Source organism: Sminthopsis crassicaudata, chromosome 1, assembly GCF_048593235.1.
Source record: "Sminthopsis crassicaudata isolate SCR6 chromosome 1, ASM4859323v1, whole genome shotgun sequence".
Classification (NCBI taxonomy): domain Eukaryota; kingdom Metazoa; phylum Chordata; class Mammalia; order Dasyuromorphia; family Dasyuridae; genus Sminthopsis; species Sminthopsis crassicaudata.
Genome location: NC_133617.1, coordinates 382,754,590 through 382,780,009, shown reverse-complemented (window position 1 = coordinate 382,780,009; position 25,420 = coordinate 382,754,590). Strand labels below are relative to the sequence as shown.

Here is a 25,420-nt window from a genome sequence, read left to right as displayed (position 1 = left end):
AACAATCTATAACTATACATATTCAAAATAACTCTGTGGTTATTTAACAAGAAATGAAACTAGAAGGATACAATTACAAAAAAATAATTGCTCATATTCCTATAAAGGTTTGTGATTTACAAAACTCTTTCTTCATAGCAACTCAACTTGTTATTATTACCCTACATATTATTATGTTAATAATAGCAAGTATCATAACTTCATTGTATAGATGAAGACAGGGCTCAGAGAAATGCTCTGAGTTTTCTGCTGTCCCTCATCAAGCACTATAAGTGCCATAATTGTGATTGGAACCCAGGTGTCTTTAGCTATCAGTCTTTAGCTCTTTTCACTATTTCTCTTTATGAATTAGTCTAAATTATATTTAATTAATCTGTGCATTTTTATTATTAAAATCTCTAAAATCAGGGCTAAAGACCTAATAAAAAAGTCATGTGGTAGAGTGAATAGAATACTAGCTTCGAGGTTAAAAAGATCTGAATTCAGATTTTGCCTCTGGCTATAATAGCTCCTAAATCATAGTCAAGTTATTAGTCTTCAATGACCCTAGAAAATTCTCTTAATCTAGGAATTTCAGATGAGTTGCTGACAACACTGGTGGAGGCAGTTTTCTATACTGATAATATGAGTAAACCAAAAGGACCTGATAATGAAACAAGGGAGGTAATTAAACAGCAAAAATGCTACATCACCAAATCAGACTTAGTAACACAAAAGGTACCATATCTAAAAAAATATTTCAAGTCCTTGAGTATTTGAAAACTCTAATCAAGAGAGACATTGATTAGTACTAATTGGTGGAGACAGTTCTTTTTTATTTTAATTTTTTAAAGTTTATTTTATTCTGAATTTAAGAAATGAAACAAGCATTTCCCCAACATAATTGAATAGAAGAAAAAAGATGCTTGCTTGTGAAATAGCAAATCCATTGTGTTTAATTTGCTATTACTTTTGAATATATAATAAAGTTATGTGATTTTCTTTTTTCCTCCGTTCCCCCCATTCTAGAAATGGCTAGTATTAGGCACAAATATGTGCATATGCATATATAAACACACATGTAAAATCATTCTATACACACTTCTGTTTAACAGTTCTTTATCTGGATATAAATAGTGCTTCCTTCATTTGCTCTTTGTAATTAAATTGGGTATATTAATAGTAAAATGATTTAGTCATTCAAAGTTGTTCTTAATATTGCTACTACTGTATATAATTTTTTCTTGATTCTACTCATTTTACTCTTCATTATTTTATGTAAGTCTATCCATGTTTTTCTAAGATCATTGAGCTCATCAATGAATGGCTGAATAAGATATAGTATATAATCATGATAGACTGTATTATAAGTCCCTTATTTCTTTGCCCACTTCTTTGCTCTATCCTTTACCATTCAGAATGTGATTCTTTAGAATGGAAATTCCAAAGGTATGATAAAGTAACAAAAAACTCATAAAAGTACAAGAGTAAGAGAAGCTTCAACTGTCTACTATTTTAAAAACTATATTGTCAAAATAATTTTTACTGATGCTTTTTGTTTTTATATCACTTTTATTTCCAACTATAGAATCCTTCTCTAGGGATTTAGTGAACCATCTCTTGAAACAAAGATGAAGAAAAGGAAATAAGAAATTCAATAAAACGAGAAAAAAAACATAGACTGTGTCTGATGATACATGCATACGTAAAGTCCTTCAGCTCTTATAAACATCCTTTAATAATACCTTATTGCATTATCCAGAGGATTAACATTTTCTTGGGGTTTTCCATAGATATCTTTCTGAATAGACTACACCAGGGGTCCCAACCAGTATATCTGGACTTTCCAGGTACTCAAGAAGATTGACCTGGTATCTCTTCAAACTGGTTGCTGCTACCACACATCATCTCTAAGCCATGTTCTTCCTTCCAGTTTCCTTGGATATCCACTAGGATGGGAGAGCAAAGGAGAGTGACAACTTCTTCCCTCACAGAGTATTATCAGTCCTACCTTTGGTGAGCTCAAAATTTCAATTATGCATGAGTTAAATGCTCCTTTTTAAAGGCTAGGGGATGACAAGACATCCCATGGGATCCCTTGGACAGGATAATCCTTATGGTCTCTTCCAGCATTAGCTCTACAGCTCTGTGATGCTAGTCTGAATTACTAATAGTGATGGGGTTTTGTTTATTTGTTTGCTTTATAATTCAGTGATATTTCTTTGTATTTCTATGCTATATTTCAGTCATTACTTTCTTTGTTTCTAATTGGATTTTTTGGTTGGGGCTTTATTTTTACTACCACAAAGAGTGATATTTTCTATTTTCATTCATATGCAGGATTGACATTTCTCTAAATTCACAAGAGATGAACTATAATCTGGCTTCTATGACTTTGCTCTACTGAAACTTTTTTTTCTAAGATCTCCATTTACCTTGTACCTTCTCTGTATAATGAGGATTACATTGTTATTTTCTAGGCTATTCTCCCACTTTATCTTATTTCTTCTTAATAGTCAAATCTAGATTCTTCATGTGCTATCCTACTACGAACTTACCTTTATGTTTTTCATGTTAAGACAGAAAACTAAGGGTAATTAATTAATCGTTAGAAGATATGCTCCTTAAAAGGTTTTTTTGGGGTTTGTGTGTGGGTGTGTGTTTCCCCAGCACAGTATCCAGTGTGTAATAGATGTTTAATAAATCCAGCTACACTGATCTATATGCTTTCCCTGAAGACAACACTCCATTTCCTACATTTGTGCCTTAGTTGTCTCTAGAATGCCCTCTGCTGTTCCCTTCTGATTTCCCCAACTTCCTTCAAGAGCAAGATCAAATTCTATCTTCCAAAATAGGTTATTCCTAGTCTCCCAGCTTCTAGTGCCTTTCCTTCTGGAATTACCTTCCATATACCCTGTATATTTCTTGTATGTACCAATAATTTATATGTTTCTTTGGCATTAGTTTATGACATCTTTGAGGGCAGGAATTGTTTTATCTTTTTTTTATAAACTTAGCATAGTGACTGACATAGTAAGAGCTTAACAAATGCTTACTTACTATCTAATAAGTACTTGTTGATTGACTTATATGATCCAATGAAAAATTAAGTTTTATTCCCCATAGACTCATAGGATTATAAAATCTTCCATCTGGGAGTCCTTTTGGAGAATCCTTAGAGTTCTCTCCCTCACTGCTAAATTCTAGAAATAGTATTCAATCCTTGTTTTTTCTTTCTCACCAATTAACTGTTTTTTAAAAAGGACTTTATTAACATTTTAAGTATCACTGCCTTTTTCCCAGAACAACACTCTAAATCCTCCCTTGTAAATATACATATATGTGTGTATAGATATAGATATATAGGGGTGTGTGTATACATATACAATTAAGCAACACAAAGTAAGGATGTCTGTTTATTTATGTTCATTCAACACCTGGAGTCTACTACCTTTATAACAAGTGGTTGGAAACATGACTCATTAACGAAAGTACTCCCTTCCCCACATCATAAAAATTCTTTCTTCCTTCACAATATAGTTGCTAGACAATTTTCAAATTAAGATATTAAAGCCATCTATGGTCATATGAAAAAATGCTCTAAATCACGGTTGATTAGGGAAATGCAAATTAAAACAACTTTGAGATACTGTTCACACCTATCAGATTGACTAAGAACTGAAAAAGTTAATGATAAATGTTGAAAGGGATGTGAGAAAACTGGAACACTAACATATTGTTGGTGAAGTTGTGAACTGATCCAAATATTTTGGAGAGCAATTTGGAATTATGCCAAAGGGCTATCAAACTGTACATATCCTTTAACCCAGCAGCGCCACTACTGGGTCTGTATCCCAAAGAAATCATAAAACAGGGGAAAAGACCCACTTGTGCAAAAATGTTTATAGCAGCTCTTTTGTGGTGACAAAGAATTAGAAAATGAATAGATGCCCATCAGTTGGGGAATGGATGAATAAGTTATGGTATATGAAAGTAATAGAATGTTATTGTTTTATAACATGATAAACAGGCTGATTTTAGAAAAGCTTGGAGAGATTTGCATGAACTGATGCTGAGTGAAGCAAGCAGAACCAGGAAAACATTTTACACAGCAACAACAAAGTTGTGTGATGATCAACTATGATAGACTTGGTTCTTCTCAGCAACTCAGTGATCCAAGGCAATCCCAATAAGCTTTGAATGAAAAATACTAAACATATCCAGAAAAAGACCTAGGGAGACTGAATTTTTATCTTTGTTTTCTTCTTTTTTCCCTCTTTCTCATGGTTTTTCCTTTTTGTTCTGATTTTTTTTCTCTCTCAACCTCATATGGAAATATGTAAAAAAATGAATGTAAATGTATAACCTAATTTTTTTTTAAAATGCAGTTGCTAATGTTCTTGCTCCCTCTGCATTTAACAATTTTGTATTTATTATCTTTACACTTATTCTATAGGTAAGTACATATATGTCTTCTAACATTCATTAGAATTTAAACTGTTTGAGAGAAAGGATTATTTTATTCCTTATATATTAACCCCCAGCAACTAGCACAATTTTAGCTGTTTTTCAGTCATGTCCAATTCTTCATGACTCTATTTGGGGTTTTTTTTGTCAGAGACACTGAAATCATTTGCCATATATTTTTACAGATCATTTTCTAGATGAGGAAATGAGGGAAATAGGGTGAAGTGATTTGCAAGGGTGACACAGCTAGTAAGCGTCTGAAGTCAGATTTGAACTCAGGTAGATGAGAAATCCTCACTCAAATCTCAACATTCTGTGCACTATAGCACCACCCACCTGTCCCAACTAGCACAGCACCTCAAATATTTTAGGCAATAAATATCTGTTGATTGGTTTATCAGAGGCACAACTGGTCATTGCACAAAGTTGAGTTTTGATAGCTTTCAAGTTGCTTTCTTTTGCATCACAGTGGTCATTGTGTATGTTGTTTTCCTGGGTCTGCTTATTTTGCTTCAAAATAAACAATGTTCATTCAAGTTTTTGGATGGCAGAAAGAGCCCTTGATATAGAGTCAACAATCCTTACCTCTGAGGCTTACGACCTGTTTGAGCTTGGATAAGTCACTTAAGTTTTTTGGGTCCCCATTTCCTTATCTGTAAAATGGGATTAGATAGTTGACCTTTGAGATCATCTAGATTTATGGTCCTATGAACCTATCTCTTAAATCCTCATATTATTTCTTATAGTGCAGTAATATTTCATTATATGTCACATTATAGCCATTTACCACTTTGTTGGTGTTTATTTTTTTTACTACCATAATGTATGATGCTATATGTATTTTTATTCATATGTGGAAGGGAAATTTCTCTCAATGTTCAACTTCTTTAGGATAAATGCCCAAGAGAGAGTGACTCATTCTTTAATTTACTATAGATTAGTTCTATCTCTTCACTCTCCTGAAACTTTTTCTTAAACAATCTCCACTGACCTTGTAACTGCCAAAACACATATTTAAATCATTGAACTAGAAGTCAGCTTAAAGAAAACCTTTTCCAACAGCTCCATTTATATACAATAGGAATTTCTCTTCCCTAATTTTTCTGAAGAATCTAACACAATTTGCACCTCCTTTTTTGAGCGTAGTTCCAAATTGCTCTCCAGAATGGCTGGATGTATTCACATTAAATTTTGTTTTTCAATGAACTAGTATTTATTTTCTCTTCTCCCACATTTCCCCAAATAGAAAAAAGAAAAAAACCTAGTAACAAATATGCATTGTTAAGTCAAATGAATTCCCACATTTGCCATTACCTAAAAGATCTTCCTCCTTTTGCATATGTAGGCCATTACATCTAGCAAATAGTAGTAGTATTCCTAATGATTAGTCCATTGGAATTATGGTTGATAATTAAGTCTTTCAAATTGTTTGTTTTTACAATATTGTTATTGTATAAATTATTCTCCTATCAATTCTCCTTTCATTCTGCATCAGTTATTACAAGTTTTTAGGTTTCTCTGAAGCTGTTTCTCTCATCACTTCTTGTGTCATAAAACATTCATACACCATAATTTGTTTAGTAACTCCTCCAATGATGGACATTCCTTTACAATTCTTTGCCGTCATGAAAAAAACTATTATGAATATTTTTGTAGAAAGAGGTACTTTTTCCTTCTTTCTTTGATCTCTTTTACCCCTTATCTCTTCATATTCTCTTTGCTTGGTTTCCAAGACAGTGATGTCTCATTCTTTTTTTTTTTTAGTTCTCTAGCTACTCCTTCTCAGACTCCTGAACTAGTTCTTCCTCTTCCTACTAAGTACATATTCAACAAGTATCTTTCCTGGATGCTTTATATTTCATAGGATCATAGATTTAAAACTAGAAAGGAACCTTCTTTTTTTCCCTCTCTATGCCTTCTTTGCTATACTCTTACATTAATGATTTAAATCATTATCACTTATATGCATGTGCATTCATATGTCACCGGTCACATCTCTCCTGGAGCTCCATCCTAATACTTGTTGAATGTTTCCACCTAGATGACAAATGAAAATATGCTAATATTTATTGCTTGATCTCATTCCATACTCTCCTATCCTCTCTTACTCTGTTTATTTGAAAAGACTTTGCCTTGTGCCTGCAAAAAAATTAAATCCACATTTCCATCCAGTGAAATTATTTTTGTATTTTAAGACTAAAACTCTCTTCCCTCAAATTCTATTATAGATCTTTATTTTTATCATATTTTAATTTGTATCATATTTACTTGTGTATACACCATATCCCCTTTAGTAAACTCTTTGAAGGAAAAAAATTATCACTTTTATTTTTGTATCTGCAGGGGGGAAGGATAGGATTAGGGGCAGCTAGATGGCACAGTAGATGGAGTACCAGCCCTGAAGTCAGGAGGACCTGAGTTCAAATTAGACTTCACACACTTAATACTTCCTAGTTGTATGACCCTGAGCAAGTCACTTAACCCCAATTGCCTTAGGGAGGAAAATATAGGATTAGGCAGATAGTAGGTACTTAAGTAATGTGGAATTGATTGAAGCTCAAAAAACGATTTAACTCAACCTCATCCTTTTACAGATATTAAAACTGAGGACCAGCGAAGTTCAATGATTTGGTCAGTGGCAGAGCTAGAATTAGAACTTATGTTTCCTGATTTCCATTTCTAAGCTTTTTTCATTTTATATATTTCCCTTGGGAGGGACTTCCAGGAATTCATGATATTGAGGAAAGTGTCAGTTTCCTACCCTGCCTGAATTTATGACTCCCATGGTGATGCTTTATTATCCAACATAAAAAATACATTTGTTTTATGAAAAATAAAATCTTAAAACTGGAAGGAAATTTTGGGTCCTTCTTGGAGAATTAAACAAACCTAACTCTTTTCTGTTTTGTCTTTCTCCAATTTGCTCACTCTGCTTTATTGTATATTATACAGTTATTTATTTGTAATATCCATATGATCAAATGAGTTAATACATATAAAGCAGATTGAAAACCTCAAAGGACTATATAAATATTATCTTATAATCTTTATTGTCTTGGAATAATAAAAGAGATATCTTAATAAAATTTCTCTTCCCTTACCCTACTGCCTATTACAGTACTCTATACACAGCAGGAATCAAATAATTGGAACTGTGCCACATATAAGTATTGGGGTCCTGATATCCTGCCATGTAAGGGTTCATTGGGGATTCTTTAGTCTGGAAGGGAGATAGATGACTGATGGTAAAGATCCATAATGGAACATGCCTATCTTCAAATACTTAAAAACACACAAAACACACACACACACACACACACACACACACACACACACACACACACACCCTCACCAGGCATCATGTGAGGATTAGGTTCATTCAACTTGCCTTTGAATGAAAACCAAAATGGCAATGGGAGAAAATTAAATTTAGTATGGATGTAAGGAAAAACTTTATGATAATAAGAACTACCAAAAAAAAGTGGGGGGAGAGGGAGAGGGAAGAGAATGCCATCTTTGGCTTGAAAAAAAGGAATTTAACTTCCTGCATTAGATTTCTTTTGGATGCCACAGTTTAAGAACACTGATAAGATGGAAAGTATCCAGAGGAAATAAGTGGGATGGTGAAGAACTTTTAGTCCAAGTCACAAGAGGGCATTTTGAAAGAAATTGGAAAAAACAGGGTAGCTAGGTGGCGTAGTGGATAAAGCACCAGCCCTGAATTCAGGAGGACCCAAGTTCAAATCTGATCTCAGACACTTAACACTTCCTAGCTGTGTGACCCTGGGCAAGTCACTTAACCCCAGCCTCAGAAAAAGAAAAAAAAGAAGAAATTGGAAAAAAGTAAGAAAGAAAGAATGGAGGGGCAGGCAGAGAGAGAGACAGAGAAAGAGAAAGAAGGGGAAGGAAGGAAGGAAGGAAGGAAGGAAGGAAGGAAGGAAGGAAGGAAGGAAGGAAGGAAGGAAGGAAGGAAGGAAGGAAGGAAGGAAGGAAGGAAGGAAGGAAGGAAGGAGCAAAGGAAAAAAAAGAAAGAAAAATTAGAAATTATTTAGTCTGGAGACAACTCAGGTGTTATGGGCCAGAACTCTGAAACAAGGATTCTTACAAGGTGTTAAGTCAGTGGAATTGATAAAGACAATGGTTATCTATCTAGTTTAGCATAGTGATTAATAAGATTAATATATATCTTAATATAGATCCACAAGATTCACACCTATGATGATGGAATATATAACAGCCAACAAGGACTGGAGGAGACTCATTCCATCTTTGGTCAGGCTCTTGGTAGCTCTCCTGGGGGAACCAAGAAATCTCGGAGATGGGGCCAGGGAAGAGAAGTGACTGGAGGTGGGAGCTCAAGCTCTCAGAACCAAGGAGAGAGATTCATTTCCATCTTCATCAGCTTTGTGGTGGCTGGCCTGTCCTCCTGCATTTTCTCCACTGAAACCAAGACTCCAGAAGGCCTCTAAGAAGAAGACAATAAAGAATTTGGACTTTAACACCTGCCTATTCTTGTGGTGATTAATCTGCTGAAAGGAAGGCTGTCCCAAGACCTCCAGAAAGCCAACCAAGAACATTCAGGAAGGGCAAAAAGGACCATTCTAAAGCATCTGAAGTACATATGGATGAAAGATTTGACTTTTTCTTTATGGCACCAGAAGCAACAGATGGGAAATTGCAATGAGGTAAATTGAAGATTGTTGTTAGGAAAAAAAAAAATTCCTATAAATTAGAATTATCCCAATGTATAGTAGATTATCTCAGGAAATAGTTCTTTCTCTTTAAAGGTCTTCAATTAGAGATTATGATTATTTGTGTAGTTTGTTATCCTGGTGCATGAGTAGAACTAATGACTGGTTAATTACTTTCCTTCTCTTAAATTTTGTGATCTTATGATACTTTGATCTGAGAAACTAATGGATATTTGTTGAAGATATTATAGGTAGTATTCCTGTTCAGATAAAGGTTACTCTGAATGGCTTTGAGAGTCTGTGATTCTACAACTGTTTGCTAAATTGAATTGCCCTCTGTGCAAGACTCATTTCTATTATATTGCTTACTATACAAGGTCACATGACTAGAATCATGATAACAAATATCATAAGATCATGGATTTATTGGTGGAAGACACCTTAATGATCCTCTAGAATCCAGCTTCTTAAATTGTGGTTTGTGATCCCATATGGGATTTCTTAACTGGAGTAGGGGTTGCAAAATTATGATTATCAGCAATTGTTTGATTTGTATATGTATTTTATATGCCTACATACCCAGGGTCACATAAAAATTTCTCCTGCAAGAAGAGGCCACAAGTGGAAAAAGTTTAAGAAGCCCTGATAGTCCATACTCTTCTCTTTTTTTTTCAGATGAGGAAATTGAACTCAGAGAGGTTAAGTGAGTTGGTTATAATTTCAGAGTTAATAAGTGTCTGAGCTAGAAATTTAAAACCTACAACTTCCTGATACCAATTTTGCCCTATTATTATATATCACACTGCTTAGTTAATTTATTAATATATTACCATAATTAGCAAATTATTTTTATTAACAATTTCTGCAGGCAGAATTGTCCTATTATCAGTCAGATTTATGATTTGATTTACCTTAAATTTTCTGAGGAGGAAAAAAGTTACCAAAAATAGTACAGTCTGCTTAAGGTCACATGGAGGCAAGGCACTACCAACCATCCCAAAGACCAACTCCTAAGTAGATGTCCTATCTCAATGAATCACATCTTTCCTTTATAATATACACCCATAAAAGGAAAAGCAACCCATAAATCTATATGAATTTGGTCTGATACTGACTTTTTGTCATGTTCTTCAAATCCAGTCTCTTTACTGATATTGCTTGCCTTTCATCATGAGTAAAAAACAAAACAAAACAGTGTTAGACTTTGGACTTATAGAGATAAAAACACAACTGGGCAGGTTTCCCTTATCTCTGGAGCCTAGGGAGAGAAGCCGACTTGAGAGGCCACCTCAAGCCAGGCAGCTTGTGTACAGATACATCTTCCTTTTCATAATCAATATGCATCTATATTATGGTTTGTTCAATCAAATATTTACCATTCAAATCATATTGTAAATGGCCAAGAAAAACAGTGTCCTTTAAAGGAACTTCAGGATGAAACTTTGAACAAAAACAGAGAAAGCTTGTTAAGGCAGATCTATGTTTGCACTAAACTAGGTTTTCATATTCACATTCTTTAAACTGGGCTATGCCATGTTAAATTTAATCATCTACTCTTGTGCCCAGAGAATGTGACATTTGGGTAATGCATAAAATACGTAAAAGAAGAAGCCAAGTCAAAAACCAAAACTATTATTTTATGCCAATAATTATCCCTTCATCTACCCGTTGCCTACTTGTGATCTTTCATTTAACAGGTTGTTATGATGCAGAACACACCTGTATTTTGCCACATCTCCTTTTTTCTGGTGCTGAAAAATTTCAAAGTTATAGTATCTCAACCAAACCACTAAGGATTCCAGGGTCCCATTTGCCCCTTAAAAAAAATAATACATGACATAGCCCAGAAGCTTATTTCCCTCCCTTGAAGGCTCAGGTGCTTAAAAAGACAGAAGAAATGTTCATCAGAATGAAAGGAATAAATTCTCTTTTATTCTTTTCTTTTTTTAAATTAAATTTATGATTATAACTTTTTTGACAGTACATATGCATAGGTAAATTTTTACAACATTATCTCTTTAATTTGGAAAAATGAATATAAGGGATAATATAAAAAATTACTCATGCATATATACTGTGAAAAAAAATATAAATAAAAAAATTAAAAAAAAAACATCATCCCTTGTACTCCCTTCTGTTCTGAACTTTTCCCCTCCTTCTCTCCACCCCCTCCCCTAGATGACAGGCAGTCTCATACATGTTAAATATGTTATAGTATATCCTAGATACAATATATGTGTGCAGAACCGAATTTCTTGTTGCACAGGAAGAATTGGATTTGGAAGGTAAAAATAACCTGGGGAGAGAAACAGTTTATACTCCATTCCCAGTGTTCCTTCTCAGGGTGTGGCTGATTCTATCCATCATTGATCAACTGGAACTGAATTAGATCTTCTTTTTGTTGAAGATATCCACTTCCATCAAAATACATCCTCATACAGTATCGTTGTTGAAGTGTATAATGATCTCCTGGTTTTGCTCATTTCACTCAGCATCAGTTCATGTAAGTCTCTCCAAGCTTCTCTCTATTCGTCCTGCTGGTCATTTCTTACTGAACAATTCCATAGCATTCATATACCATAATTTACCCAACTATTCACCAATTGATGGGCATCCATTCATTTTCCAGAAAGGAATAAATTCTATACTCTCACCACAGAAGAAAGCTTTCTGTGGCTTTAGAGGGGAAAGTGAGAGCAAGACATCTCCTAATATTTGGCCTTATGCCATTATATAGGTACTGTAACCAGGAGTAAAAACACAGCTGGGTTCTTTCATGACTAGTTGGGTATTTTCTGGTTCTAAAACCACAACCACCTGGTAACCCCAAAGAAAAGCTTCCTACTTATGGACTGAAGAAGTTGATACTGCAGAACTATCAGGGATATGCCAAGTTGGAGGGGAGAATTCAAGGACAATATATTTCTTAAGTATACTGTTGCACCACCTTTAGGTGATAGATTAAAGCTAGATTAAAGCTTTAAAATAAGGGAATACTTCCTCTGCTTCAGTGGATGGAGAGAGTTGTTTTTTTTAATTATTATTTTGTCTCCCTTATTATTTAAAAAAAAAAGTAATATGAAAGAAAATGCTCTAAAGTATAGATTGATTATATCTTGGCAATTATTTGCAAAGTTAATTAACTGAGACAAATGAGTTAAGAAAACATTGCCTCAGGGGCAGCTAGGTGGTGCAGTGGATAGAACATCAGCCCTGCAGTCAGAGGGACCTGAGTTCAAATATGATCTCAGACACTGAAGGCTTCCTAGCTGTGTGACCCTGGGCAAGCCACTTAACCCCAACTGCCTCCGAAAAAAAAAAAAAAAAAGAAAGAAAACATTGCCTCCAAAGAGGTAATTTTACACTGAGCAAAGAGACCAGAATAATGCTAAACCTGTAAAAGGTAATTTACTTGCCCCATCAGATATCCACAAAAGGGAACCAAGAGTCAGATTATTGCTTCATTCCCAAAAACAAGCTGAATGGAGATTAAGTTGGTATTCTTTGATGAGATGTGACTCAGGTAGATAATTAAATAAGTATGTCAAAATTCATACCTAGTTTGAATTGTTACTCTATTACCCTCATAAAGGACAAAATTCAAGAACATTTTCTAGCTACTGAGTTCATTCACTGGCAGTACTATGACTTACATAAGATTTGAGGAATCACTTGCTAACAGGTAAGGAAACAATTATATTTCAACTAAAGACTTAATCTTGTGGAACAAGATAATAATGTTCAATGATGATTAATACCATTGGTATGGAGAATACTTGCTAAGCTATGGTGGTAATAATGCTGTCTGTCAAGTTTGTGACTTGAACTGGCCATCATAGCTTCAACTCTAGGCCAAAGGGTAAATCTGCCAAGATCCAAACTTGTCACTCATGTTAATTCATTCCTGAAAAAAAAAAGACCCAAATAGAGAACCTTACAGGCTCTATGTGACTCTTTCCTATATGAAAACCATATAGGAAACTACATTGATACAGAAGGAAAATTAATGCACTTGGAAACAAGATCTGGGTTGAAGTTACAGGTTTGATGGCTATTTGTTGAATGAACATGGCCAAACTACTTATTTCCTGTAAGCCTCAGATTTCTCATTTCTAAAATCTGAGGAATAACATCCATACAAAAGGATAAAAGAATAACACCCACCCTATTATTCTCACATACAAAGGATTCAAAGAACTATGGAAAAACGAGTATGAACAAATGTAGAACATGAAACACACAGACTAAGGGAGGAGAGGGGAATGTGTAATGCAAAAGAAAACAAATGTTTTTTTATGACCATCTAGGTCTTTAGAATACTGATGATGAAATATGCTTCCCATTTCTTGACAGAGGAGTGATTGACTAGAAGTGTAGAATGAAAATTTTCTTTAAAACATATTTAACAAGTTCTTCTCCAAACTCTTCTTTGGAAATCTCCACTGACAGAGAATTCACTGCCTCCATGAGAGCACATGGTACTTAATATTTATATTAAATTTAATATTTAATATTCGTTGTCATATTGTTAATATGTTGATGCATTTTGCTTAACTAATTGTTAAGGCAGCTAAGAGATGCAGTCGATACTCAACAGGTGTTTCTCCAGTGTCTTCTCTTCAGTAGAGTAAGGAAGACTCATCTTCCTGAGTTCAAATCCAGATTCTTATTAGACACTTACTAACTATGTGACTCTAGGCAAGTCTCATAGCTATTTGCCTCAGTTTCCTGATCTGATGAGTTGGAGAAGAAAATGGTAAACCATGTCAGCATCTTTGCCAAGAAAACCCTAAATGGGAACACAGAGTTAGATACAATGGAAAAATGACTGAACAATAAAAATTTACCTTTGTAAGAAAAAGCTTCTATTGTGGTGGTGAGATATTTTTAACATTTTTTAAAAAATAATTTTAAAATAAATAAAAAACCAGCAAAAATAAACATGTAGAAGACAAAAAAGATGTGTATAAGTGGACACATGTCTATTTTATTGCTATTATTGTTGTGCCATTTAGTCACATTTGAATCTTCATTATACACCATAACACAACAGGCCCTTTTGAATTCCATTATCTCCCAAAGTCTGTCTAACTATTGCTTCCATGACACTATCTATCCATCTCAGCTTCTATGTGCCCTTTTCCTTTTGCTTCAATCTTTTCCAGCAGTGAGTCCCATCTTCTCATTATGTGACCAATGTATTTAAGCTTCAACTTCAGTATTTGCTCTTGCAATGAATAGTCGATGTTAATTTCTTAAATTAAATTAAATTAAATTGCTCTCTCGCTTGAACTCTCAAAAGTCTTTTTATTATTGACCTGTAAATGTAATATTTTACATTAAAAAAAGAAAGTTCATATAACTGAAATTCACTAGATTATGCACATTTCTCTTTTTGTACTTCTTTGTCTACTAAAATATTTGTGTTTGTTGATGATTAACTTTATAATAAGAAAGTTCACACACATACACAGAGATATAGATATATATTTTTCAAAACAAAGCTCTTTTGTCCACAATAAAACTTTTCTTCTCTAGGCTAAATGCCTCCAGTTTCTTCAACCAATCCTGCTGTGGCAAGTTTCATTCCCCTCACCATCCTGACTACCAGCTTCTTTGTATGCTCCAATTGTCAAGGTCCTTCCTGAACTATGGCACACAGAACTAACTGAAGACAGTATTTTAGGTATGGCACTATCAAGACAAAATATAGCAGACTTATTGCTAAAATAGAGTTAACTTTTTGATTACCATATAATACTGCTGAGTCTTATTGAATTTACTCTTCATGAAATCACAGGACTTTCATTTGGATAATTTTCAAACCCCACCTCTATTGTCCTGTCCCATATTTATACAACTAATTTCTATTCATCCTCATTTTTTCTTTTCATATTTATTTGTTTTGCATGACATAGGTTGTGCAAATTCTGCATGAAGACCTTCTTTCTGGAATGTCTCAAGAACAATTATTAATGATATTCATAACCAAAGCAAAAGAACAGAAAATTTAGGGGTTTTGATAATTTAGGTTATTTGAAGAGCTTCATTAAACATTTTGTTTCAAGAATAGTTCTAGATAAAAACAAAATAGACCCATTGCTTTCAAGCTAGGTTCTCCTTCTCTAGAAGTGCAGCCAATCCCACAAGGACTATGCAGTCACAGATGATCAGTATTTAGCTAATTATAAGGACCTGTTCCTGTTGAGTTTTTTTTTTAAGAATTATGATTCCATTATTGTTCTATAAGAAATGACCAACAAGATGAATACAAAGAAGCTTAGAAAGACTTACATCAACTGATGCTGAGTGAAATGAGCAGAACTAGGAGATCATTATACACTTCAACAATGATACTGTATGAGGATGTATTCTGATGGAAGTGGATATCTTCAACATAGAGAAGAGCTAATCCAATTCCAATTGATCAATGATGGACAGAATTAGCTACACCCAGAAAAGGAACACTGGGAAATGAGTGTAAACTGTGAGCATTTTTTGTTTTACTCCCCAGATTATTTCTACCTCCCGAATCCAATTCTTCCTTTGCAACAACAACAAAATTCGGTTCTGCACATATATATTGTACTTAGGATATACTATAAGATATTTAATATGTATAGGAATGCCTACCATCTAAGGAGGGGGTGGAGGGAAGGAGGGGAAAAATTCGGAACAGAGGGAGTACCAGGGATAATGTTGTAAAAAAATTACCTATGCATATGTACTGTCAAAAATGTTATAATTATAAAATTAATAAAAAAAAGAATTATGATTCCTCCTGTATGTGAAAGAATGTTTGTGGCAACCCTCTTTGTGGTGGCCAGAAACTGGAAACTGAATGGATGCCCATCAATTGGAGAATGGCTGAATAAATTATGGTATATGAATGTTATGGAGTATTATTGTTCTGTAAGAAATGACCAGCAGGATGATTTCAGAAAGGTCTGGAGAGACTTACATGAACTGATGTGAGTGAAATGAGCAGGATCAGGTGATCATTATATACTTCAATAACAATGCTATATGAAGATCCATTCTGATGGACATGGCCCTCTCCAACAATGAGATGACAACAAATCAGTTCCAATAGAGCAGTAGTGAACTGAACCAGCTACACCCAGCGAAAGAATTCTGGGAGATGACTATGAACCACTACATAGAATTTCCAATCCCTCTATTTTTGTCCCCCTGCATTTTGGATTTCCTTCACAGGCTAATTGTACACTATTTCAAAGTCTGATTCTTTTTGTACAGCAAAATAACTGTTTGTACATGTATACATATATTGTATTTAATTTATACTTTAACATATTTAACATGTATTAGTCAGCCTGCCATCTGGGGGGGGGGGAAGGAGGGGAAAAATTGGAACAAAAGGCTTGGCAATTGTCAGTGCTATAAAATTACCCATGCACATATCTGGTAAATTAAAATCTATAATAATTAAAAAAAAGAATTATGGTTCCTTACCCTCAAATTAGCAACATAGTTTTGTTTCACTCCTTGGAAATACAATCACGGATGAGTCCAAGACCAGTATGCTATCTACTATCCCATCTCGTTACCACTTCCAAGTTGGTTTTTTTTTTAATTGCCTATCCATGCCTTTCCTATTGTATATTTGTGAAATTGGATTTTTTGGTACCCTCAAATATGACTTTACATTTATCCCTGTTATATTTCTTTTTATTAGACTCAGTTCAATTCTGTAATTGCCAATATGCTTTTGAATTCTGATTGCTATCCACTCTTAGTTATCCTTCCTAGCTATGTGTCATCTGAAAATTTGATAAGTATATCACTTATGTCTTTATCTGATTTATTGATAAAATCATTAAGCAGCATAGGACAAATATAAATTCATGGGGGTTCTGTTTCCCCTGGAAACATTGATATTAAACTTTTAAAACCTATTTTTGAATATAGCTAACCATAGCTAACCACTGAATTCCCAAAACCATTAATTTTGTTAGTGACTACTCTGTATCTCTTCACTTTGAGACTTTATCAAAAGCTTGGCTAAAATCTAGTTAGATTATATTCACAGGATTCTTTTTATTAACTGATTTGTTAATACTATTCATAAAAATAACAAAAAAGAAGTGAGTTGGTTCTGTTTGGTGTCACCTGCTCTTGATAAAGCCATGATGATTCTTAATATTTATAACTTGTCTTTATAGTTGTTATACTTAGCAAACAACTATAAAGACAAGTTATATATTTTTAAACTGAGGCAATTTGAGTTAAGTGACTTGTCCAGGGTCACACAGCTAGGAAGTATTAAATGTCTGAGATCAGATATGAACTCAGGTCCTCCTGACTTGAGGGGTGGTATTCTATCTACTATGCCACCTAGTTACCCCTGCATTCTTATTTTTACAGAACTATGGTACGATCTTATATCGGCCTTCTGTTTCCTGATCTTGCTGCCATTTTCTGTACATTCCTTTTTAAAAGCAATGATCTTTACAGAATTTGAGACCACACAATGTTACTTATTTCCTCTCTGAGTTCTTAACACCATTCCCTCCAAATACGCCATACTACTTCTGGCTTTCCCAGTGTATTATTTACTTCTTCCCAAGCATTTGTTCTCTATTATTTATTTTTACTGGATAGAATGAAGATATTAATTCCTCTTGTTGTTTCCTTCATTTTTTGAAGAATGATATAAATAACAAGGTAAGAATTTTTATCAAATGTTAAGTTTATTTTTATGATAAACAGCATGGAATAATATATAGAAAGCTTGCCTTGGAGACAGGAAGATCTGAGTTCAAGTCCCATGTCTGATTCTTATTATTTGTATGACCTTGGAAAAATCATTTAACTTTCTCAGGTCTGAATTTATTGATCTATAAAATGAAAGATTTAGAGTAGGAGATTATTGATGTCCCTATGAACTCTATGCCAATTTTTCCCATGAATATACTGCCTGTGTGATCTTAGGCAAATCACTTAATATATCAGTGCTATGTAGGCAACTTGCTAAGACTATAAATTGCAGAGAAAGTGCTGACTTGCACTGGTTGAGGGAGTTTCTTCTTAAACTTATTCCACTCATGATCCTTTTTTGCCTGAAAAATTTCACATAAATCTAGGTACCCATAAAATAGGTATACAAATCAAACATTTACTGATAATAAATCATAGTTTCATTCCCCTCCTATATACACATTCAGTTAGTTATGTGATCCACAGCATAAGAAGCTTTCCCCAATAGCAATGAAATTACAGGTCTAGTTGATATCTGAATCAGGTTCTTGTGGCTATTGTTATTGTTATTTTTACAATGAGTGAACTCCATGGTGTTGAAATTGCTCATCACTATAGTACTATTCTTCACTAGTACTGTAGATATAAGCTATTTCCTAAACTTACTGTATATTTCCTTCTACTATGATGGCTGGTCTGTAGTGTATAGTTATTAAGATTTCACTTGTCTTTTCCCCCTCCATTTATTTGCATCCAAATTTGCTTATCACCATGTTTCCTCCACTCTTGTTTTTTGCAATTCCTAACATTAGTGTATCTTTTTGATGAGCAATGTTATTTGACTATTTGCTTTATTTAGTCTGTTCCTCTTCAATTTCCACATGTTAGTAATAAATCCCTTGCTGTTGCCTCAGTAATATTTCTAAGTTCAAATATAGCTCCTTTCATTAATATCTTTGTTATCTTTGGGGTTTTGTTGTTGTTTTTGTTATGGTTTAGTTGTTTCAGTCATGTTTGATTCTTTGTGACCTCTTTTGGGGTTTTCTTGGCAAAAGTACTGGAGTGATTTGCCATTTCCTTCTTCGGCTCATTTTATAAATAATGAAACTGAGGCAAATAGAGAAGGTGACTTGCCCAGAGTCACCCCACTAATACATGTCTGAGACCAAATTTGAACTCAGGAAAATGAGTCTTATAGATTCCAAGCCTAGCACTATACCACCCAGCTGCTTCATCTTTGTTTCTTATTTCTACATAGTTCATGTATTTATGGATCAGTTATCTGAAGTTAGGGATTATTTGGATCTTTCTGGAATATTGTCTCCTAGAATTATCATCCCTCTTCACTGTTATTCTTCATTTCATGTCATACCTGTTACTTTTTGTGATTATTCAGCTTAGTGTTTTTATATGGTGAATTGTCTTCCTCCACTTCAGTTCATTGTTAGTTTAGATATTTCTTGATAAGATCCCAAAATTTCTAGACAAATGGATATTTTATGGCCATATTGTTAAATAAGATTTTTATAGGAAACAAAAAAAGGCTGCTGAATTCAGGAAACAGAGCTTCTAATTATAGCTCTGCCACTAAAAATCTGGATGGCTGGGGGCAAGGCATTTTAACTTTTATGTAACTCTATTTGCCTATATTTAAAATAAGGAGATTGGACCAGAAAGTCTCACATATTTCACAGTAAAATGCAATGATTAAAAGATACTCTGTGATCCAACTGAAAAAGCCATAAAAATTTTGTCTGAGTTGTAAAGCCCTAATGGACATCCCAACTTCTTACAACTTTAAAATCATGCTAATTTATCAAGGAGTTTCTATATTCACAGATATTTCTGAGTCACTACAGAACACTGTATTTACACATCACTCTCACTTCTGTTGAAAGCTCTCCTCTTGAAGGATTTAGTTACCCACTTGCTAAAGATCAGTTACTTACAATGTTAAGGATTATATTCATTCTGGTCTAAGTAGGGAAAAGACAAAAGGCAAAGGAGAAGAAGTAATAGGGCAAAAGAAAAAGCCTTGCCAGCTGTCACTTTTGTCTTTCTTCGGTAAATGTGTCTATCACCCAAGTATAAACCATCTTGTTGTAACAGTTGAGCTCTCTTTATTCTTTTTGGAAACTTTAAATGGAAAATACAATGTTTCCAGCACAAACCCATCAAGGCTCTCAACCTTTTCTTAGACTAGATAAGTATTGTAGAATATTTATTCTTTGTCACTATAACATTATAACACTGAATTGTACCTGTGTTGTAATTGGTAAGATTAGGGCAGTATGTGAAGATCAGGATTCGATCCTACCTTAAACAACAACAAAAACAAACATTATTGAACTATATACAGTGGTAAATCACTGAATCTCAAACTTGGAAGTGACCTTTGAGGCCATCCAGTGCAAACCACACATGAACAAAAATCCCTTCTGCAACATACTCAGCAAGGGATTATATAAACTTTGTCTGAAAACCTCTCCAGTCAAGGGAAACCCACTGCTGTCCATTCTACCCTTGGATTGTTCTAATCGTTAGACAGCTTTTCCTAATGAAATTATAATCTGTCTCTTTGTAATGTTCACCTAAGGTTCATAGATCTGTCCTCCAAAGTCTAACAGAATAAATCTAATCTATCTCTAATCTTTTCTTCATATACTTTCTAATCTTAATAGGCTTTTTTAACTTCTTTTCTTCTAGATTGTCTTTCACTTCTATGTTTTTATATTTCTAATCCATTCTTTTCTCTTTTGTTCCCCTATCTCTGTAGATCCCAGTTTTTCTATTCTGTTCATTACTTTTATCATGGAGACCATAAATTCTATTCTCACAATTCTTATTTCTCTTTTGAACTACTCAGGAACAATGTTTTGTGATTCTATGTTCTCAAATTCCAGTCTTTTTTCTCATCATGTATAGAATCATTTTCCTTTGTTTTACATTTATTTATTCATAGATGTCTGAAATTATTAACTAGATCTGGAGGTCATACTTCCTTCTGCTATTAATGTTTTCCCTGTTGATATATCTGCTTAGGTTCAGGGTCTTTGATCTTTCTTCTTCCCAATATTTTGAATAATTTTATTGTCTTCACCCTCTTCTTCCCCTTCCACTATTATTCGATTTCTGACTCTCTGACTCACTCCTCTCTGATGGTGGTCTTCTGGGGGGCTGAGTATCAAAACATCTCAGCTCCTTTCTAATACCAATACCAATACCAATTCATGGTATATCAGTCTAAGTCTCTGCCCCAAGTGATTTTGGGGGACAGACCTTGTGACAAGGAAGAAGTTATTCATCTATGCTAAAGAAGTAATTCCAAAAGGGAAAAGAAATCTCTCCAACACCATTGAATTTGAAAAAAAAAAGTACTCCCTCTGAAATATTCAGAAATATAAATCAGGTAAATTATAATACATAATTTACTTTTCCCATCATAGTTAAGAAAAAATCTTATTTTTCTGGGCATAAAATATCTACAATTAGAGTATGTAGGAAAATTGGCAGCACTTCCATGGTTCTATGAAACTATTTCCTTATATGATACAGAAAATCCAAATGGTATCATGAATAGCCCAGGAGAGACACGGTAGTATTGTAGATTCAAAGCCAGTCATGGAGTCAAATCCTCCCTTTAACAAGATTGGCTGAGTGGCCCTCCAGAAGACATTTAATCTTTCTGTGATAGATAATTATTCTGCATCAGTGGAGGGAGTTTACACATTGAGAGTAACAATGGATGAAATTATTTTCTATCCATTTGATCATACTATTTTGGAGCTATTTGCTAGATGTATGTTCTCGGCCACAGTTTTTTAAACTGTAGGTCACAAGCTCAAATGGGAGTCAGTAAATTTATTATCAGTAAATGTTTAGTGTGTATGACTTTTTATATACCTATATACCTATATAACCTAGGGTTACATAAAAATTTTCTCAGGCTAAAAGGGATCATAAGGGGAAAAGGTTAAGAAGCCCTGTTCTAGAGATATGCATTTTGGTTAAGTATTTGTAGAATATGTTGGGGCTGAAATAAAATAGGAAAAATGAGGCATATAACAATTAGAGTGTGAAAAGGACAAAAACATCACTAGAATTAGAAAGCTGTGTTTATATCAATATCTAAACATCCAGCCTTACCAAAAATAAAATGGAAAGTCTGATCCAACTAAGTGGTGCTTGGTTATTCCATAAATCTCAGTATTACATCATGTTATTCACTTTCACTCTAAAAGTCTTTTGGTATTTTTAGGACATTGTCAATTGATATTTTCAGAAAATTAGTCATTGCCTCTTTATGAAGGCTTTCAACAATTCACTGACTACATACTGAAAAATAAAGAAAGGAAATGAATGTTGTGCTATAATAGTTCAATCTATATATGGAAAAATATGTCACTTATGATTTATATATTATCTCTTTTTTTTAATCATTTGCTTCTTCTTAATGTAAGTTAATGGAGGAAAGCTTAATTAATTAGTGTTTAGTCCACTGTAGGTATTTTTTTAATGTGGCTTATTTTATTTTAATTAAGGTAATTCCAACTTAGCAGGACATAGTGAAAAAAAGAAATATAAACTAATAAGGGCAACAGTTATCACCTAGTTAGAGTACTAATGTTCATATACCTTACCCAAAAAGAATATCCTCCTTAAAAAATATTTATACTTTCATTTTAGACATAGACCTAAAAATACTTGATTCTAGATATAAATCATGATTCCTACTAGCCTTCAGGAATGTCTTTGTTGGTCCTCTTTTAAGGAGCCAGAGCCCTCAGAGTTGAGCACTTGGTCAAGTTAATAGTGTTTGAAGGAATAAGCTTTAGTCATTTTAGTACACTTATTTGTGTGTAAAATATGATGTCCAGTGTTGGCACTATTTGTAAATAAATATAAATTTATGTAAAAATTATGTAATTTATGTAAGTAAATATAAATTTATGTAAAAATACATTTTTATTTTATAACAAAAAAAAAGTCAGTCTAGTCATACTTTTGGGAGCTTTTAAGCAGAAGGAAGCCATAAGAACATACTGTCTTTTGTTCAGGAGTATGTCACAGGACTTTGATACCTGATGATCTTTTAAAACATTTAAGATTAATTGGAAAATTTCTAGACAACAAAAGAATAATTAGCAACTTGAAGTTAGCAAGTAGTTAGGAACCCAGAGTAAGAGATGACAAACCTAATAGCAGGTTGGACAAGGTCTTCTGTGGTGACATCATTCTGAAGTATATCTCGATTCAGTGTATTTTTTTTTAATGTAGGTAGAAGAATTCAGCCAGATGAGTCTAGATGACAAATTGAGCACGTAACAATATAATACCAGGCAAACCTCCGGTGATTGCTTTTGGCAAACAAATTTTTTCCCCTATATGGAGCCACAACAAAAATCAAAGGAAATGACAGCAAATTTCCAGGCTAAAATAAGAACCTAAAGACTAACAAATAAAACAATGATTTATATATACACATTCATTCATTTGATAAAGCAATTCCAGTTTCATTTTTAGAAAAACAAGAATAAATATCATACTACAAAAGAGAAATAGACAGCCTACAAACCATCTGATTTTTCTTCTTTGGCTTAGTTACTACTAGTGATAGATTGTAAATAGAGTAGGAACAGAAAGGTGGAGGGGAAGTCCCTTCCACTGTAACCTGAAGCAGGTATACAGGAATTAGAAGTATAGAGGCTCACCTGGGTAGCCACACTTCCCTTGATAGCTCAAAACTTCTCTTGAAAACTCAAATTTTAGGAAATCGTGACTCCCAACATATTTTGTGGTCCCATAGTTTAGCTGTATAATGAGGGAGTGAATATGTAAGGACTATAAAGTGTTCTTCAACTCTAAATTATTGATCCTATGCACTGTTAACATGATTCTCAAAGATTCATTTCATCAGTCTTGGTCTTCTGCATCTATAAAAGGAAGGAAGGAGGTTAATCTCTAAAAATCCCTGAGGAGCAGGCAGGTGATGCCATAAGACCAGATCCCAAAGGCCTAGAGTCAGGAAACTGAATTTTCCTGAGTTCAAATTTGGCCTCAAACACTAACTAGATGTGTGACTGTGGGCAAGACAATTAACCCTGTTTGCCTAGATTTCCTCATCTATAAAATGAGCTTGAGAAGGAATAGCAAACCCCTGCAGTATCTTTGCCAAGAAAACCCCTTGGAGTTACAAAGAATCAGACATGATTGAAAATGAATGAACAATAAGAATCCTTCTGCCTAGGACATCTGTAATTTTGTTGCTAACCAGAGAGCACTGAGTCAAAGCAGTTGGCCACATAGAATATATTGAAAATGACATTTATTTATGGTACATGGAGATAGAAAGCATGATAGAAATGATGATCTGGATTCAAATCTTGGCTCTCCTATTCACCATCTGTGTGACTTTGGGCAATTTTTTAACTTCTTTGGGTCTCAGTTTTTTTATTTGGAAATGAAGACGTTGTACTCAATGAACTCTAAAGTCGCTTCTAACTCTAAATATGATCCAATGCCTAGGATGAGGCTCATTCAAAAGCACTGGGAAATCACAGAATCATAAATTTACAGCTGAAAGTGATCAACCCCCTTGTTTTATAGATGAGCAAACTGAAGCTCAGAAAGCTTAAGTGAATGACCCTGGGTCATGCAGCTAGATCCCTTATTCCTAGGTTCTAGGAATAAAAACAAAAGTGAGATAATACTTGGCAATCACATCCCCATCCCTCCAATACTCTAGAGTTGGTATATTATAGACACAAACATGGGAGGCTACAGTAAAGGATTCTAGAGAAATTCTGAATTATTATTGCTGTTGATGGTGGTGGTGGTCCTTCATTTTCAAGGAGGATCAATGACATCACCGGTGATGTCTTGACTTGCTCATGAATTATATTTAATTGAAAAAGAGTTAAGCAAAGATTTCAGTCTTATTCTCTCTCTTCCAGAGTCACTGAAATCCAATGTCAAGATAACAATCAAGCTGGCTGGCAATGGCTTGGGATGCAGTAGAAGACTTTGGTGCCTTCAATATCTGATCAAACTCTAAGCACTCCACAGTGGCCTTCATGGACCATTGGAATAAATTATTTATTTCTGCCTCTTCCACTGGGGAAAATCTTCAGACATTCAGAGGTCCAAGAAAAGAACTAGAGCCCATGTATTTAGAGAGCTAGATTAAATTATCATCTCTGTTGGATGTTTCTTTTAGGTGGTTAGGGTTCAGTCCTAACATTTGTCCTAACTTTCAGTCTTACATTTCGAACTGCCTATTGGATATGAGAGAAACACTGAATAAAGACTAAGACCCAGCATTCTGTGTATTACTTATGAAAATATGCACCAGGAAGAATAATTAGAGCACAAAGGCAGGATTAGAGCCTAAAGGCGCAGGATCCATGTACATCAGAGTAATGAAAAACTTGAGTCAGTCTTATAGGACCCCATCAGCTGCACGTAGAAAGATGACGTCACACATGTCATCAGCACAGTTGTGTTGCTCATGCTATGAGAATCTCTTTCTTCCAAAACATAAAGGAAACACATTCATACTCATGCAT

The 25,420-nt window shown here is 34.2% G+C and overlaps 1 long non-coding RNA gene across 2 annotated transcripts; it reads left to right on the top strand.

Annotated features, from left to right (window-relative positions):
- The first annotated feature begins 2,043 nt into the window (after window positions 1-2,043).
- LOC141549680 (uncharacterized) lies at window positions 2,044-25,172 on the top strand. Of its 2 annotated transcripts, none has more exons than XR_012484418.1 (3): window positions 2,044-2,127; window positions 8,643-9,131; window positions 24,809-25,172. It is a non-coding gene; the product is annotated as an uncharacterized LOC141549680 (long non-coding RNA). The 2 variants fall into 2 exon arrangements; XR_012484417.1 differs by lacking the exon at window positions 2,044-2,127 and adding an exon at window positions 17,760-17,822 and having other exon boundaries at window positions 9,040-9,131.
- Window positions 25,173-25,420: the final 248 nt, after the last annotated feature.